The sequence below is a fragment of the Pogona vitticeps genome, chromosome 4 (genome assembly GCF_051106095.1).
Source record: "Pogona vitticeps strain Pit_001003342236 chromosome 4, PviZW2.1, whole genome shotgun sequence".
In the NCBI taxonomy this organism is placed as follows: Eukaryota; Metazoa; Chordata; class Lepidosauria; order Squamata; family Agamidae; genus Pogona; species Pogona vitticeps.
In genome coordinates this window covers 214,352,337-214,369,306 of record NC_135786.1, presented here as the reverse complement: position 1 = coordinate 214,369,306, position 16,970 = coordinate 214,352,337, and the positions used below count along the sequence as shown (strand labels likewise).

The following is a 16,970-nucleotide window of genomic DNA, read 5'->3' as shown; positions in this document are numbered from 1 at the left end:
GTGGGGAGGGCAATGCGTAGACTGCATAATTAAACTGTAAACTGCCCAGAGACTGCATTAAGCACTACGGGGAGGTATATAAGCAGTACATTTTTTCTCTTAGAGCAGAGGCAATGGAGGCTGCTGAGTCCAGTTTCATGGAGCCAGTGAATACACTCCCAGGTTTAGTCCAGGTTGGGCAGGAGCTGTCCAAAGGCTCTGAGGGAAGTGAGGAAGCTACAGCCCACACATGTTTTTGGACCACAGCTCCCATCATCTGCCTCTCCCTTAGTCATGAGAGGTTGATGGGATTTGTAGGAGCACAAATCCCATTCTCCCATAGTTTATAATATTACTACTGCCCACCTATTTCATAGAATGCTTGCAGAACAGTACAAGCTTTTCATCTGCTGAGACTAACATCCGCTAAATATTCATCCTGACCTTCACGTTTTCTGAAGAAGTCTGTTTGATCTTTTCCCCTTGCTCTGCTTTTGCTATTCTCTTCTCTATCCTTGACTTAAAGGTTATTTCTCTGGTGGGCTGGGCAAAGCACTTAGAATACAGAGTAAGAATGATTTTAAAAAAACATGCCAGGTTGTGTTAAGAGATGCAGTCATTTTGCCTAGCCAGAACATAAAGCATTCTAATAATTTTTTTGAAACAGTTATTTTAGCTGTCTGTCTTCGTAGATGTTTATTTATATTTATTGGTTTAGGTATTTAGCTATGGAGCCAGAGGATGTGATTTCAATTCCCCAGTGTGATTTCCACGAATAAAGCCAGCCTGTGTAGCCCTTGGCAAGCTGCACAGTCTCAGGGCACTCCAAAGAAGGGAACGGGAAACCACTTCTGAATATTCCCTACCTGGAAAACCCTGACGAGGGTCACTATAAGTCAGAACCTACGTGGTGGCACAGTATGATAATGATGATTTAATATTAGCCTAAAGGGAAGCATTATTTATCCTACAAAACCTGAGTGTTAGTGTTTTCTGGAAACTGGGACTCACTGGGCAAAATCTTGTTGTGCAGTTACACTAGCAAAAGGGAAATGTGGTGACTTGTGACAGGACATTGCCACTAATTAATGAATCCCTGCCAGGATTCCTCATTGTGCAACTCATGCAGCAAGGCATCAAAGTGGTGGTGGTGGTGGTGGGGCTTCTTAACTAGCTACAATTTGCTGAAGTGAGTTATATTTTTCCCCTTTCTCCAGCATAACCTCGCAAGAGGATTTTGGACATTCACAGGTAAGTACGTAAGACTAATTTTTCTAGGCAGATTTTAAGGGATGCTATTACACTGGGATAAAATATTTTAGACTGTATGTTGTGCTTAGTAGACTTTTTAATATAATTCTTTTTCTATGAATTTTAGTTAAGTGTATTAACCAGCTCTTCATTACCAGGATTGCATTGACAGGATACTGATAGAAGTAAAAAACTTCCAGTCCCTTCTGTAGACATGATGGAAAATATAATCACTGCTGCAGAATGCTTTCATTTCAAAGGGAATTAACTAACCATACAAAACAGGACTGAGTGACTTTCAAAAGAAGGCATAAACCGGAAACAGTTCAGGAGTCTAGGGCTGTGTGCTGACATGTGTTTTATCATCCCCACTGAAACTAGAAGGGGCTTACATAGAGAGCTTGGAAATTATTAATTATTATTCAGTGGTTGCTTCTAATTTTTAAATTTAAAGGGGAATCCTGCTGGGTTAAATCAGAAACCCATCCAGTGCAACCTTCTCTTTTGTATGCTGACCACCCAGATGCTTCACAGAAGGGCCACCTCTAGCTACATGAGCTTGTTTAGGACCTACTGAGGGCTTTTGTCCATAATATAGATTATGCGTCAAGACAACAAAATGTTGTAGTATATTCATTTCTTTTAGAATGAGACATAGTTTTTCATGATCCACAGAGTTAAAGGCTTTGTTGTAGGGCATAGACTGGTTTTCCTCCAAAATTCCTTGGCATGTTCTAGCAGTCAGTGTATGTTTGCAATATGATCTCTAGTGCCACCTTCTTCTCTGACTCCAGCTTGAACATATGACATTTCTCTTGCTAACATATCAGCTATGCTTTGAAAGGGCTTTTTTAAAAAGTCCTTTTGAGACATCACTAATGCACTATGCAAGTTAGCAATCACTAAAAAGAGGTAGAAACCTTCATCCCCCTTCCCTTCTACAGGTAAGCAGAAAGGAAAGTTTCTGTTTTTCAGGATTGTTAAGTTGCTTCAGCAAAGGGACAGCCAGCCAGTGTCTTAACAATCTTGAGAAAAGGGAAGTGTCTTTTTCTTTTAAAGGGAAAGTAGATTGGTCTTGTTTGTTCTAAACAGGGTCACTTGAAGTTCAGTGTGGTTGATCCTTGCACATATATTTATACCAAAAATCTTTTTGTAGTAAAAAAAAAATCCACCAGGAAATAAAACACTATTGGCTCAAGTACAGTACAGATCATAAGGAGAAGCAGAAGCAACTATACTATTTGATACCTTAATTGATGCAAATAACCCAAGACTGCTTTTTGAAGGGCTGTCATACAGAAGGTAGAGCAGACAGCTTGTCTTTTGCTCCAGAGGACACACAAGACTAGAATGACTGGGTGGAAATGCTTGAGAAGCAGATTTCAGTAAACATTTGTTAGGCTGTTTGACAGTGTCATGGACTACCTTGGGGGGTGGTAAACTCTCCCCCACTGGAGGTGTTTAAGCAGAAGCTGGAAGATCATCTATTACAGAGGTTGCAGTTGCATATGATCTTTTGCAGTAAGTTGGCCTGCTGCACAGTTAAACAAAAGATATTGTGAGATCCCTGAAAGATTTATAGTAGATTGGGAAGGAGTTCTATCTCTCACCATTTTTAAAAAGAATAGCAAAATGACTTCCCTCTACCACATGCCTAGGCTGCACATGAGACATCTGGATCAGTCCTCAAATTTTTGTGCTCAGTATCTGTTATGTTGTTCTTTTGAATTAAGTGTGTATCTCTTGCTTCTGCCCATAAGTGGCAGATCCAAACGTCCCTCCAGCAGATCACAAAGGGCATCCTGCCACCTGAAGATTTCCATCCCCTGGATTAGGTGATCTCTAAGGGCCATTCTAAAATTATTCCAAAACAATTATTGAATGAGCTATAGAAGTGCTATTTATTTCATTATTTTACTTCCCAACACAGAGATGAAAGCAGAAACTGCATAATTCTGACTGTTCAGTTCTCTCTCTCTCTCTCTCTCTCTCTCTCTCTCTCTGTGTGTGTGTGTGTGTGTGTGTGTGTGTGTGTGTTCTTCTGTTTCCTGTTCAAAAGATTTGTATATACCTTTGTCCCTGAATAATTTAGATAATGAGCGCTATCTCAGATTCAAGAAATAGGAGTTTCTATCACTGGAAGGTTTTTAAGCCGTTATAACAGCAAAACTGCTATTTCCCCCCTCAACAACCCTATCAGATTACCAATGCAAGAAAGAGTGGGTTGCACACATAAATGGAATAAAGGGTGGTGGAGCAGAAGGAAGCCAATCCAGTTGAGAGAGGTTATTCGGATTACGTGTTAATAAATGTAAATTAAAGCAGAAAGCACAAAGATCAGTGGTTTCACTATCACTGGTCCTGCCTCACATGAAACCAACTGCCCTTTTTGAATCAATGGGCCCCAGGAAATCTTGTAAGAGATGGTTACTGCTTATAGAGATGTAATGTGGAACAGCCAGGCTGTTGAATGCAAGTACACTAGATTGCCTGCTCATGCATGTTTCTCTTTAAATATTTTAAATTGCTTGCACTCCTCCAGCAGCTTCTCTTATACCGATTATAATGCACAGGGCAGCCATACCTAACAGTGTGCTTCCAAGTCAAATAAGCCCGTAAGTGCATACACATTTATGTTTCTCTCTGGGTAATCATGACCCCTCCATACCATTGTGCAGTAAACGCTATAGCTGTCAGTGATATAATGCAGACACAAGCCCCTCCAATCAAAGAAAGCTGTGCAGCGAACATGCAATCACACTGGTCTTGAAATAAAATCAACATAGAAATATTACACACACACACTTAAACATAACAAGAAAATGGCAGCTGACTATAATCTTCAAGCAAGTAAAATGGTATGCATTTCAGAATCATAACTTACCTACTACCATCAATGTGGTTTCCATCAGCTACACAAAGTCAGAGAAACTTTTTTTTCTTTCCCATCTACTGTGGAATGGCATACACAACTGCAAAGTCAAAGATATACTCAGATTTATAAATTGTTACAGCAGATATGTACAATAGATAAATTTTCCTAGTATGATCTCAATCCATAATGTCCATTTTTTTTCCTAACAAATGTATGGAAAACATTTTCTGAATTACCTCTTTTTGTGTGTGTGTGTGTGTGTGTGTGTGTGTGTGTGTGTGTGTGTGTGTGTGTGTGTGTGTGTGTGTGTGTGTGTGTGTGTGTGTAAGCTTGTGTGGCCATTAACCTACAGGGCCTTAATGGCCTGGGACCTTGTTACTCCTTGTTACTTGATGGAGAGTCTCTCCCTAAGATTTCCCCCTGGACCACCCAGGTCAGCCAGGTTTCATAGTTACCGGTGGCCATCCCTAGAAAGGCCTGGAAAAGTATCACCAGGAACCAGGTCACAATGTGATGGCCACAATGTGATGGAATGTGTTACTCGCAGATACGGCATATGCCAGGGTTCTTTCTCTTTGACCTTTAGGAAACAAGTAAAAGCGGTATTGTGTGAAAAGGCCTTCAGAAACCTCTTACCCCTTTGATATCCTTGTGGATCCATGAATTGGATATTGCTCTTGAGTTGTCATTGCCTCTAAGTTTATTTTACATTTTGGGTTATTACTGCTTTGGTCTGGATCTCATTATTTCTCTCTTTGTGGGCTGGGGTAGGTAGTTGTGTCTTCAATTGCTGTTAGCCACCCATAGTAGTGCTTGGGCAATAGATGGGTGGGATACAAATATCTTGTGACCCACCGGAGGGTGCACCAGCTGTAAAAATAGACTCAGAACAGAATGAAAATCCATTTCCAGTGTTGTGAAATTTCATTTGGGTTGTGGAGAGCAAAACAGTGAGGGTGGAGCTATGCCTCATTTTAAGCCAACATCCCAGAGTGCAAATAAATATCACTGGATTAGTAAACTGTAGGATTCCCATGCGTGAATTAGGCAATCGGTCAATGACTGAGCTAGATGGAGCAAAGGTTTGATCTGAAATAGTGCCACTTTGACAGTTAATTGTAATTCACACAGCTTTTAATTTGCTAGTCACTTGTTTTAACAGGTCTGTATGTGAAGAGTAGAATTCTTGGGTAGCCTCTTTCTCTTACCATAAGATGCATTTTTATGATACATAGGTACAAAAATAGAATATACAGTACTTCAAAATCTCTTAATAACAGAGAACTTTCATTGGACTTCAAAATTCAAGCCAGCAATATTGAATGATGGAATCCATCCACCCATCATGAATGCCAAGTCCCTTTTGCAGTGATCAGATGCAGTAATGGCCGTAGTAGCATCACGTGCACTGCATAATAATCACAAACGATTATCCTTCCCACTTCTCCCCATTTGTATCAAGTGATACAGTGCAAACATCCAAACTACAGATGCTCAAAATAAGAGTTGCCATGTCAGCAACATCCTCTTCTCTGAGAATCAGGGCTGATATTAGAGGCCAGGCTGTTTGTTTCACTGTTTGTTTATTTTGGTTTGGTCTGGTTGTTGGATTTTTTTTTTTTTGGTGTGAGTGTATGTGTGCATGTGACACTGAGCAAGTACAACACATGTAAGAATGCCTTAATAGTGAGCCAGTGAGTCTGGTGGCACCTATTAAAAGGCAGTTATAACGCCACCTCACTCAGAAAAATCAAATTTTCTCCTGTCAGATTTGCTTTCCCGTCTTGACCCCAGGGAAGTACTATATAGCCATTCCCTGAGACTTCAGCCAGCACCTTGAAATGAAACCTGGACACTCTAAGTGTTCCTGGGCATGCCGCCCTCAAGAAGAATACTTCAGGCAGCTGTATTGTGCCATATCAACAATTCGATTCAAGCATCTCCATTAGGAGGAAACCGCTGTTTTGTAAGGCTAATGGGCCTTAATTCACCTTTCAGTGTGAAGACAGCTTGAAGCAATTTGAATTAAAAGAAGGATCAGGAGAGCTCATTATAATATACTGCAGCTGACATTTAGGGAAGGAAAAAGGCATTGGAGATCAATACATGAAATGTTGCAAAAAATTATCTTATGTGATACCTTTTAAACCGGAATTGTTTTTACTGTATGTTATGACTGAAATTGTAGATAAAGAAATGAGATATTTGATAATACATGTAATTATGGCACTGAGGATACTATGTGGAAAATATTGGAAGAAAGAAGAGGTACTGTCTCTGGAGGAAGTGACAGAAAAAATACTGGAAGTGGCGGAGATGGATGTACTAACAGAAACATTAAATGAGAGATAATCTCAAAAATGACTTTAAAATGGGAACAATTTTATAATTGGATACAAAATATGGACTGGAAAGTATAGATAAAAGAAGTATGAGAAGGTCCAAAGGAATGGGGAGAGCTCTAAAGATAGTCTTGAAAATTATTAGATGGCTTATATATGTGATTTCCCTTTTAATACAACTAAGTAAGCGGATGCAAGAATACTCTTTCACCCTCTGGAATTTTATCCTTAGCCCACCCCTATCCATTCCCTCCTTATCCCCTATACCCCAACCCTCACACTTATTGAAAATGAATTAAAAAATACTGTAATAATATACTGCAGCTGAGAAAATTCATCTTAGCTACTATGAAGATAGCAACTAAGCTCTGAGGCAGTGGCACCCTGTGACCATTGGGCCTGGCAAAATAAAGATGGAGTCAGCTGAGATAAAACCAAATTTTTTAACCCAGCCTCCTCTCATGTACGATCTATACCTCATACCCTCACCCCTGCTGCCTGAAGAAGAAGGGGGATTAGATGGATGGTCCACCACCTGCCCAAGTCCAAAACCACCTCATCTCAGAAGGATGACAGAAACTTGAGGGTGTGTAGAAGGTCATTTATTTGTCTCTACTGATAAGGAACCAGACCCCCTGAGCCCCCTGGCTAGAGCAGAGACTCATTTAGATGGCCTTGAGATCTGAGTTCTTCTGCAAACGGAAAGGAGAGACAACTCCAAAGGCCTTGTGGCCAAAGCAACTGGTTGGATCTAGACTTAGTCATACTGTACTTAGAATGAAGCTACCGGAATGGGTAAATTTACCTTAATTATAATTTCATCTGGATCCAATGTAAGCTCTATGTCTTAAGCACTTCATGCTTTATTTAGAAAAAAGAAAAAGGGGAAAAACCCTGCATCCATCAGTAAAACTCTTCCTGCTACTTTGTTGAAATTCCCACACTGTATTTTATGTGGAGCAAAAGATGTGTAGGTTTCAAAGAGATGTCATTCTTTTATTGCTTGCGTGCTACAACAATATTAAAAGTAAACCAGCCCATTGTTGCACTAAAAGAAAATGTATATAAATGAAAAGCAGACAAGTGAACAATAACTGAAAGAATCCACATAATGAAAAGCTTAAAGGGACACTGTCAAGTTGATTTAGGTAAGAAAAAAAAATTACGTTTTGTAAAATGGAAACAATGGAAAATTCTCTATTAAGGAGATTTTTCTTCATCAAGAAATTCAGTGAAAAAATATTTCTAGCTTCCATGCTTTCTTTCTGTATACGCTCTGTATTACTACTGGTGCATGAAGCATGGGCCAAATAGTTGCTAGGTAATAGGACAATTAAATCATAGCAGAAAATGCATCGTAATTTTAAACTGTTAAGGTAGTGTTCTTTATTTTATCAAAATATGCATTTATTTGTATGGCTTTTTTTTAACCCTGCCTTCCAAAATGTTTAAGGTAGCAAAGATATAGCTTAATAACAATGTTTCAATAGAACATCAATATGTAACAACTTAAAAGCTAGAGAAATCATTAAAAATCCTTTAAAAGTTTAACAAAATAAATCTGTTTTCATTTGGTTTTTCAAATCCCACAGATAAAGCAAGCCAGGAAGTGAGGAAGGCTGGGGAGTCTTATACTGGAGGTGATAGTGCCAAGAGAACCCTGACTCAAGCCATCCTCCTCTCTCTGAAGTCCATTTTTGAAACTCTGATAGCTTTTACTATAGCCCCAATATATGACAGAGCTGTATCAGCAGAGAGCAACATGTGACCCTCCAATTCCCTTTATCCTGCATCATTACTTAAATTGGATATAACTGATGGGAGTTAAAATGCTACAACAGCTAAAGGTATTATAAAGGGGCAAATTAGACAACATCCTTAGTGTACTTTTGGAAGGGGTGCTCCATCAAGTGGTAGAAAACATATGTTTGCCATAGCATCTACATACTATGATTTCTATGATTCTTGCAGTTACAGTCATGCCTCGACTTACAAACTTAATTGGTTCCGAAACTCCGGTCGTAACTCAAAATGGTCATAAGTCGAAGCACCATTTCCCATAGGAATGCACTGAAATGCAATTAATCCTTCTGGCTGAAGAAAAAAATCTCACACAACGCAAAAATCACTGCAAGACCCATCAGTAACATGATTAATCTGTTCCGGCCGAAGGAGAGGAAAAAGCAAGCAAAGAATGCAAGACCCATCGGAAATGCAAAAAAGCAAAGCAAAAGCAAGTGAAGTATGCAAGACCCATCAGAAATGCAAAAAAGCAAAGCAAAAAGCAACCAAGCCCCGCAAGACCTATCAGAAATGGAAAAAAACCCCAAAAGCAAGCAACCACCCCAAGACCCATTGGAAATGGGGGGAAAAATCCAAAAAGCAATCAAACCCCCCAAGTCTCATTGGAAATAGGGAAACCCGCCAAAAAACAAACCCTCCAAGACTTGTCACAGCACAGAAACATAACCCCACCACCCAGCCCAAAACCACGCTGCAAAACCCACCCAGAGCACGTTTTTTAAAAGCAGAAAGCAGCACCTTACCTTACTAGGCAGTCCAAATCCTCCTCCAATCGCACTCACTCTAACCGTTGGGGTGAAAGAACTACAAAGAAGCAGCCTCTTTGCCTACCAACAGTTAGCAATTTGAATTCCCCACCTTTTTTCCCTGCCTTTTTTTGGTTGTAACGCAAAGCTCCGACCGCAAGTCGAAGCAACTCGAAATGGCCATAACTTGAAATGGTCATAAGTCGAGATGTTCGTAAGTTGAGACACCACTGCATTGTGCTCTGTTTGGTGATTGGTCGTTGGACTGAAAACATGGGCTGAATGTGCAAATCTGATTGCTGAGAGATATCACTCTGAAACAATTCCATCATAGACAAGAAAACGGGTTAATTGCAGGAAATAATTTTTTCTTAATGTTTAATTTGACCTTAACTATTGTCTGTAGTAACAAGAGCAAATTTCTGAGGTTTCAGATAGGGGTCTTCTCTGACTCTAAAATCTGGTTGCACATGCTGAAATCTGGGTCCAACCCAACTGTTACGGCTGCAAGAGTGAGTGTAACACAAACATGATATAAACCTGAAATACTCCCACAGAGAGAACTGTTGAGTTCCTCATCCTGCCTAGGTTGTCAGCGAATATCTTAGTAGTAAGGAAAGTTGAAGGCATTAAAATGCTTTCTTAACTCTACATCCCTGCAGACTCGTAAGATGTACACCTCATAACTCAAGTTACTCCTAGACATAAGACCTAAAGTGAATGGGGGAATGGGATTTCAAGTAGCATCACTCTCTTTCTGACCCCTCCCTCACAAAAAAATTGATTCTGCATTCTTTCTGGAATGAGGCATTGAAAAGGAAGAAAACAAACTGGGGGCAAACTGCTTTTGGGTGTTGTTTATTAATCTTTATTTTTGGATTTTTAAACCACCCATCTGACTGATGGTCACTCTAGCTGGTGTACAACGCTAAAATAACGATAAAACATATAATTCAAATAAATAAGGAATGAAAATGAATTAAAATTTCATTATGGAAATGCAAGGAAAGCCAATTGTTAGCTATTTCACTTCTTTATTATTATATTTTTGCTGCCAGGGAGTAGCGCTTATGGCATTTCTTGCCTCATTTACCAGAACAACTTATTTAGCTATGGGCATGACATACCTTGACTTCAAATTGAAAGGCACCATTTTCTGTTTTGGCTTAGGTCAGAAAAATGTTTCCAACCATCTTGGGCCACATAGACCACAGCATAGTATGGTACTAAAATACAGCAGTGAACTTCCGCTTTGTGATCATCTGGCCTCAAATAAGAAAATACACAGTACACATGCTTAACTGGCATACTTTTACCACTTAAAGAACTGTGGTTGAAGAATGTCATTTTGGTTTTGTTCAATTTTGTTTTTCTTCATTTTAAACCACAGAGCACAAACAATTTTGCCTATACCCTAGTTTAAGCCTGTCCTCATGTGGCAATCCCATGCATATTTGCAGAACTCATAGCACTGTCGAATGGCTGAAATTCTGATCATGTAGCTACACCACTGCCCTGTGGCTCCGTGATTAAACTACCATACTGCAGTCAAGGCTAACTTGAGTTCTCAATAGATTCAGGTAGCCAATTCAAGCCAATCCTTCTAAAATTAGTACCCAGGTTGCTGGGGGGGGGGGCATGTGTTAATTATGCATAATGTTGTAAACCCCCCAGAGACTGTTCTAGCATTATGAGGCAGTATATAAGTCTAAATCATCATCATCATCTTGATATTTGGGAACAATATCAAGAAATTTCACACAGTATTGCACGCAGTTGCAGACCTCAGAAATAACACCATCAGAGCTACCAAAAAAAGGGCAATATTAGGAACAGCATACATTCTGCACTAATATTTAACATATGCTTAAGTTTTTGTTAAAACTTGTATCTGTTATATAATACCAGTCAATGTTTTTATAATTTTGATTGACCATGTCTGGTATTTCTGAATAATAGTAAAAAAAAACTGAAAACAAATCAAACAGTTGGAAAAATAAACCACTGCATGGACAACACCTGAGAAATATTGATGGAAAGCATGATCATAATTCAACATGGGCATGGCTAAAACTGGGGGGCATTAAGAAAGAAACAGAAGGCTTAATTTTTGCTGCACAAGAACAAGCACTCCGAGGCAATGTGATGAAAGCTACAATTCAAGGAATTAGTGCTAACAGCAAACATCAACTCTGCCAAGAAAAAGATGAAACTGTGTCACACCTCACCTGCAAATGTCCAAAGACTGCACAAACAGATTACAAAAATTAGACACAATAGAGTAGCAAAATTAGTGCACTGGTCATTAGGCAGAGAATATAACTTGCCAGCATCCAAAAACCCATGGGAATATCAGGTAGAGAAGGTGTCAGAAAATGAGGAACTCAAGATCTTGTGGAATTTCCAGATCCAGACTGATAGATACCTTGAATGTAACACATCAAACATAGTAGTAATTGAATGAAGCAATATCTGGATCATTGACATTGCAATTCCAGGGGATGCACGTACATAAGAAATAATTTTCTCAATCTAGGCTTTCCATTAGTCATGTTACTATTCTGATAGTGGTTGTTGTGTAGATTGGTCACCACCATCTATGTCTTGAACATTTAAGGAAAGTCTGCAGGAACATCTTTTTCATTCATTCACTCATTCATTCATTAATTCACGCATTCATTCACTCACTCAACTCAAATATTGTCCCAGGACTTCCTGTGGCTCCATTGTCCTGCTATAAGTAGAATTCTTTTATTGTGGTAATGAGGTACTCTGGAATATAAGCTAAACATGAAATATCATGAGCTGCTCATAAAAGTTAAGTTACTGCAGAGCATTCAGATAATTGTGTCTGTACTCTACATGACATTTATTCAAAACTGGAGCTCTTTTATTTGAGCACACACTTCACCAAAGTGCCTCTCTTTCATGTACTAAGTAATTTTTGTTTTGCATTGCACCAAAATCAAGCAAAGACTGTTTGTTTTAAGAGTCTGATGTACATTAAAGTGCAATCCGGAATATAGCCTACATCCTGAATCAGATCCAAAATTCCTAGTCTGAATATTTGTTGTAAATCCATCATTCACTTCTCATGAATGTTCGTTCGAGATTTGATTAAAACTGTTTCTTCTGGCTGATAAAAATGAAAAACTTAATTCACACACCAAGGCACTACATGGCTAAAAACATGCACCACAAATATGAGTCCTGAATTCTTCACAATGGAATTGAAACATACTTTTTGTTATAATAAAAGCATACTTCCCACCACAAAGCAGTCCTTGAAGATTTAGAATGGGGTAGGTCAAAGCTTTGATTTTTGAACAATGGGTTCATGTACCTCCCCCACATGAAAGCTTTGGAAAAAAATACAGCTATCATGTTTTGCTACAACTGGATGAAAGGCATTTATAAACTTTCTAAATGTATAATGGCCACCATCATGTTTGACACCATGGTGTTTTGCAGGCCAAGTATCCCCAGACTGGAACAAATGGGGTTTCTACTGGGTCTGCAAGGAGATACTAAATAGCTCCTTACCCAAGCTCAGAAAAAGTCTAGCAACTCATATACGAGCAGAATTGCTGAAACATTTCAGGCCTTGGTGGCTTCTGGACACTCATGTAAGTAATACTAGTGCATTTAACTAGTGGTTAAACTGCAGTACTGCAGTCAAGTCTCTGCTCACAACCTGAGTTTCATCCTGACAGGTTCAGGTAGGTGGCTCAAGGTTGACTCAACCTTCCATCCTTCCAAGCTTGGTAAACTGAGTATCCAGAGAGCAAAGTGTTGTTTGCATAATTACATTGTAAACTGCCAAAAGAGTGCTCTACCACTATGGGATGATAAATAAATTGAAACAACAACAACATTTGCTACTTTTCATCTCTCTGAATTTGTTCCCATCAAAAATTTGCCTGCATTTGGATTCATTCCTTTGAAGCCATCAAAACTCTGTGAATGCAATGCAGTCCAGTTGTACAGCATCAAGGCAACTCATACAGACACCTAAAATGCTGCTACTATAATGCAATAGAAGGACCTGCAAACCAGGACATTTCTCAGGTAGTTGGATATTTGCTGTCCTAATCACAGCTTGGATGCCTTTTTGGATCACAGCTCCCAGAATCCCCCCCCCCCCCGGCCTGATCAGAGAGTAGCCATGCTGGTTAGGTCACTTTGGAAGCTGCAGTCCAGAAAATAATGTTTCCAAACACTGAGCCTAGTCAGCATGAATCTAGAGCTGAAAGTGACTACATTATCATAGGAAGATGTAATTAGGTAAACAAAATCTTTTACTCATTGCATTGGAATTTGGGATAAGGACTCCTTTCTTCTCAATATTACTGGAGGGCTAATCAGTGGGAAATACCAGGGTAGTTGAATCCATAAGGAACCGCTGATGCCAACTACAGATATTGAAATAAGGTACTGTTGGATTTACTGTTGGACTAGCATGTAGAACAATCAAAAGACATAACTGTAACCTTCACTGGATTTCTTTTTCAAGTTTCTTCTAGACTGGGATTCCGCTCACTACAATTGTTGCTGGATGGGCAAGATGTTGAAATTCCCTCCTAGCACTTGTACTCAGTGGCAAATGCATAAGAACAGGGAGCTTCCATTGACCTGTCAGTATATCCTGCCGTTATAGGTCTAACCTTTTCAGTAAAGTCATTTACATCTACATCAAATTCTGGCAATATATGGCCTTCTAGATTCAGGTGGACTAAAACTTCTGCCCCCCCCTCCACCCAGCCATATGACGAATGGTCAGGAATGACAGGAGCCCAGCAACATTTGAAAAGCTGCTCCCCTTGTATATATTTTGGGGACGGTTAGGATCCTCTTATGGACAGTCAGCAAGATCAGGGCTAGTATGGAGCCCCACTGCATTAGTGGTCCATAGACCTAGCAGTATCCGCTCCACACAAAAATATTACAGCCAACATGGTTTTTATGAGTATGCCTTTGCACTGCTTTGAAAGTCAAGATTTGACTTGATCTAGACCTGTGGGCAAAACAGAAAAGATTCCTTTTGGGGGGGTGGGGTGAGGCAGGCAAGAAGTTAAATCTTTCTCTTCCAACTGATCTGCTAGTTAAACATGAATCTCTGGGAAAATGCTGCTGTCTGCAGTTCTCCACAGCTTGAACAAGGCAAATTTATGGCTAGCGGGAAACTTTCCTTATGTATCCATCTCGGGCTCTGTTTGGCATCCAGTATTGACTCCACAGGGAGAAAGAATATGCAGGCCAGGAAAGCAAAAAGGTCTAATCAGTTAACAAATGGGATCCTTCTTCATCATCTTTGCAATTCCTACATATGGTGTATGTTAAAGAAGAGAGCTGTGTTGGTAAACACACCCATGGCAGCTTTGAGAGGAACTGGTGCCAATCACCAGCAGAACAATAGAACTCTGAGGCTGAAATTGGCCATGAAGTGTGATATGCCATGCAAAGGCACAGGCCTTTGTTTTTCCAAATGTGTTCATGTTTCCATTTGCAGTTTACTGAAACACAGAGCGTCTCTGTGGAGCTGGAAGTGGCTGTCATTTGGCATGAGTTTCCTACCAAGCAGAGCATCAGTCTGGGAAAAGAGGAAGCCTGAGAATGAGTGTAAAGCTTTGTATTTCTCCACATGGTATCATCTCCATGACAATAATAACTCGCTTACAGTTCCCTCCCATTGGGGAATTTTCAAGGCTCTTTGTGGATGCTAGAATTCCTCAAGACATGTTTGTGGGCCAGATATTTGTTTTGTTTTAAAGGGGTACAGAAGGGTACGAAGCAGTGGGCTTCAGCAACAAAAAAGTAATGTTCATTCTTCACAACTTTACAAGAGAGGACCAATATGGACACCTATATAGACACTTAGACATAGTGTCTAAGGTGCTCCACATACACTTGACATCAGCAGCTGGATCTAGCCATGTAGAGTTGCATTGCTAGGACAGAAGTACAAGGCACTGCCTTCTACTGATTGAGACCTTTGCTCCATGCCTCCCAGCATTAGCAACTCCAAATAGCAGCAATTCTCTGGGCTTCAGGCAAAATTATTTCTTATCCTTACCTGGAAATTTTGGAAATTGAATCCAGGACTGTGTTCTACCACTGAGCTATGGCCCCTTCTCAATATAGCACCTGGTATTCCTTGGTGGTTTCTCATCCATGTTTTAACCAGATGAGAACCTGTTAGCATTTGTAACTCGTCTCCACTAAATCTAGTGGAAGTGGGAACACATACTGTGCCACACAGGGCTGCAGACATTAAATGCTATATTTGGGATCACACCATCTCATTCCCACTTCATTGGCTGAAATCCCATTGCTTGCATAGTAAGTTATCATAGAAATCATAGAACAATAGAAAAGTGAAGTTGGAAGGGGATTACAAGGCCATCAAGTCCAACCCCCTGCTCAGTGCAGGAATACAATCAGAGCATTTCTGCCAAGTTTTTCTTGAATGCCTCCAGTGTTGGAGCACTCACCAACTCCTGATTTGACAAGCATTCCCTGCATTTCCTCATCCAAGTCATTAATAAAAATATTGAAGAGCACTGGGCCCCTTGGGGTACCCCACTTGTTACCAACTCCCAGTTAGAGAAGGACTCATTAATCATCACCCTCTGAGTACGATTCTGTAGCCAATTGTGTATCTGCCTGACAATTGATCTATCCAGCCCACACCTAGTTAACTTGCTAATCAGGATATCATGGGGCACTTTGTCGAAAGCTTTGCTGAAGTCAAGATATACTATGTCTACAGCATTCCCTTTGTCTATCAGGGAGGTGACCTGATCAAAAAATGAGATCAGATTAGTCTTGCAGGATTTGTTCTTGACAAATCCGTGTTGGCTTCTAGTTATTACTGCATTGTTTTCTAGGTGCATGCACAATGACCGCTTTACGATCTGTTCCAGAATTTTGCCTAGGATTGATGTCAGGCTGACTGACCTGTAGTTCCCAGGTTCCTCTCTTTTGCCCTTTTTAAAGATAGGGACAACATTGGCACTCTTCCATTCCTCTGGCACCTCATCCATTTCCCATGATTTCAAGAAAATAATGGATAGTGGTTCTGAAAGATCTTCAGCCAATTCCTTCAGTTCTCTTGGATGCAGTCCATGCGGCCCTGGAGATTTGAACTCGTTCAAGGTGGTAAGGTATTCCTTGACTATTTGTTTATCAACCTCCAGCTGCAATCCTGTCCCCTCCCCCCAACTTGCACTTCCAATTTGTTTGGAAGTTCATAGTCTGTCTTATGGGAAAAGACTGAATTGAGTACCTCTGCCTTTTCTTTGTCATGTTATCAATGTCTTTTGTTTTTCTTTTACTACTCACATACCTGAAGAATGCTTTTTTATTGCTTTTAATGTCTCTAGCTAACCTCAGCTCATTCTCAGCTTTTGCCTTCCTAATGCCATCCCTGTATTTCTTTGCTATTTGTCGGTACTCATCCTTGGTGGCCTGGCCTTTCCATTGCCTGTACATGTCTCTTCTGGTATTTGGATCCTCCCTGAGCTTTTTGTGAAGCCACACTGACCTTTTTTGCCACCTCCCACCTTTTTTTCTTGTTGAAATTGTTTGTAGTTGTGCCTTTAGAATTTCTTTTTTTAGAAGTTCCCACCCTTCTTGGGCTCCTTTTCTTGTTAGGATCTCCTGCCATGGGACCTTAGTTATCCTTGTTCTTAGGTCCATTGTGACGTTTACCCCGTGACCCCTGCTTGATTCACCAAACACAGAGCTCACGCCCTTTAACACACTGCCACCAGTTGATCTATTTATCAATCTATATTTCCTATGAAAGACTGAGGTCCATTCAGTACTGAACTTTTAAACAGAAACAAGTTTATTGATTACAAGTTGTTTTAGGAATAGTTCTTAAGCACATTCTTAAAATTACACAAAGCTTCAGTATTTTACTTTAACCTCTTCTATCTTAATCGATACAGGTGACTAATCACTCCTTAAACA

General features: G+C 40.0%; 1 long non-coding RNA gene across 1 annotated transcript in view; it reads right to left on the bottom strand.

Moving 5' to 3' along the window:
* Window positions 1–16,970, bottom strand: part of LOC144589292 (uncharacterized) — a 47,811-nt gene that overhangs the window by 16,017 nt on the left and 14,824 nt on the right. The window contains exon 2 of the long non-coding RNA XR_013545337.1: window positions 4,115–4,202. This is a non-coding gene — a long non-coding RNA (uncharacterized LOC144589292). The remainder of the gene's footprint in view (window positions 1–4,114; window positions 4,203–16,970) is intronic.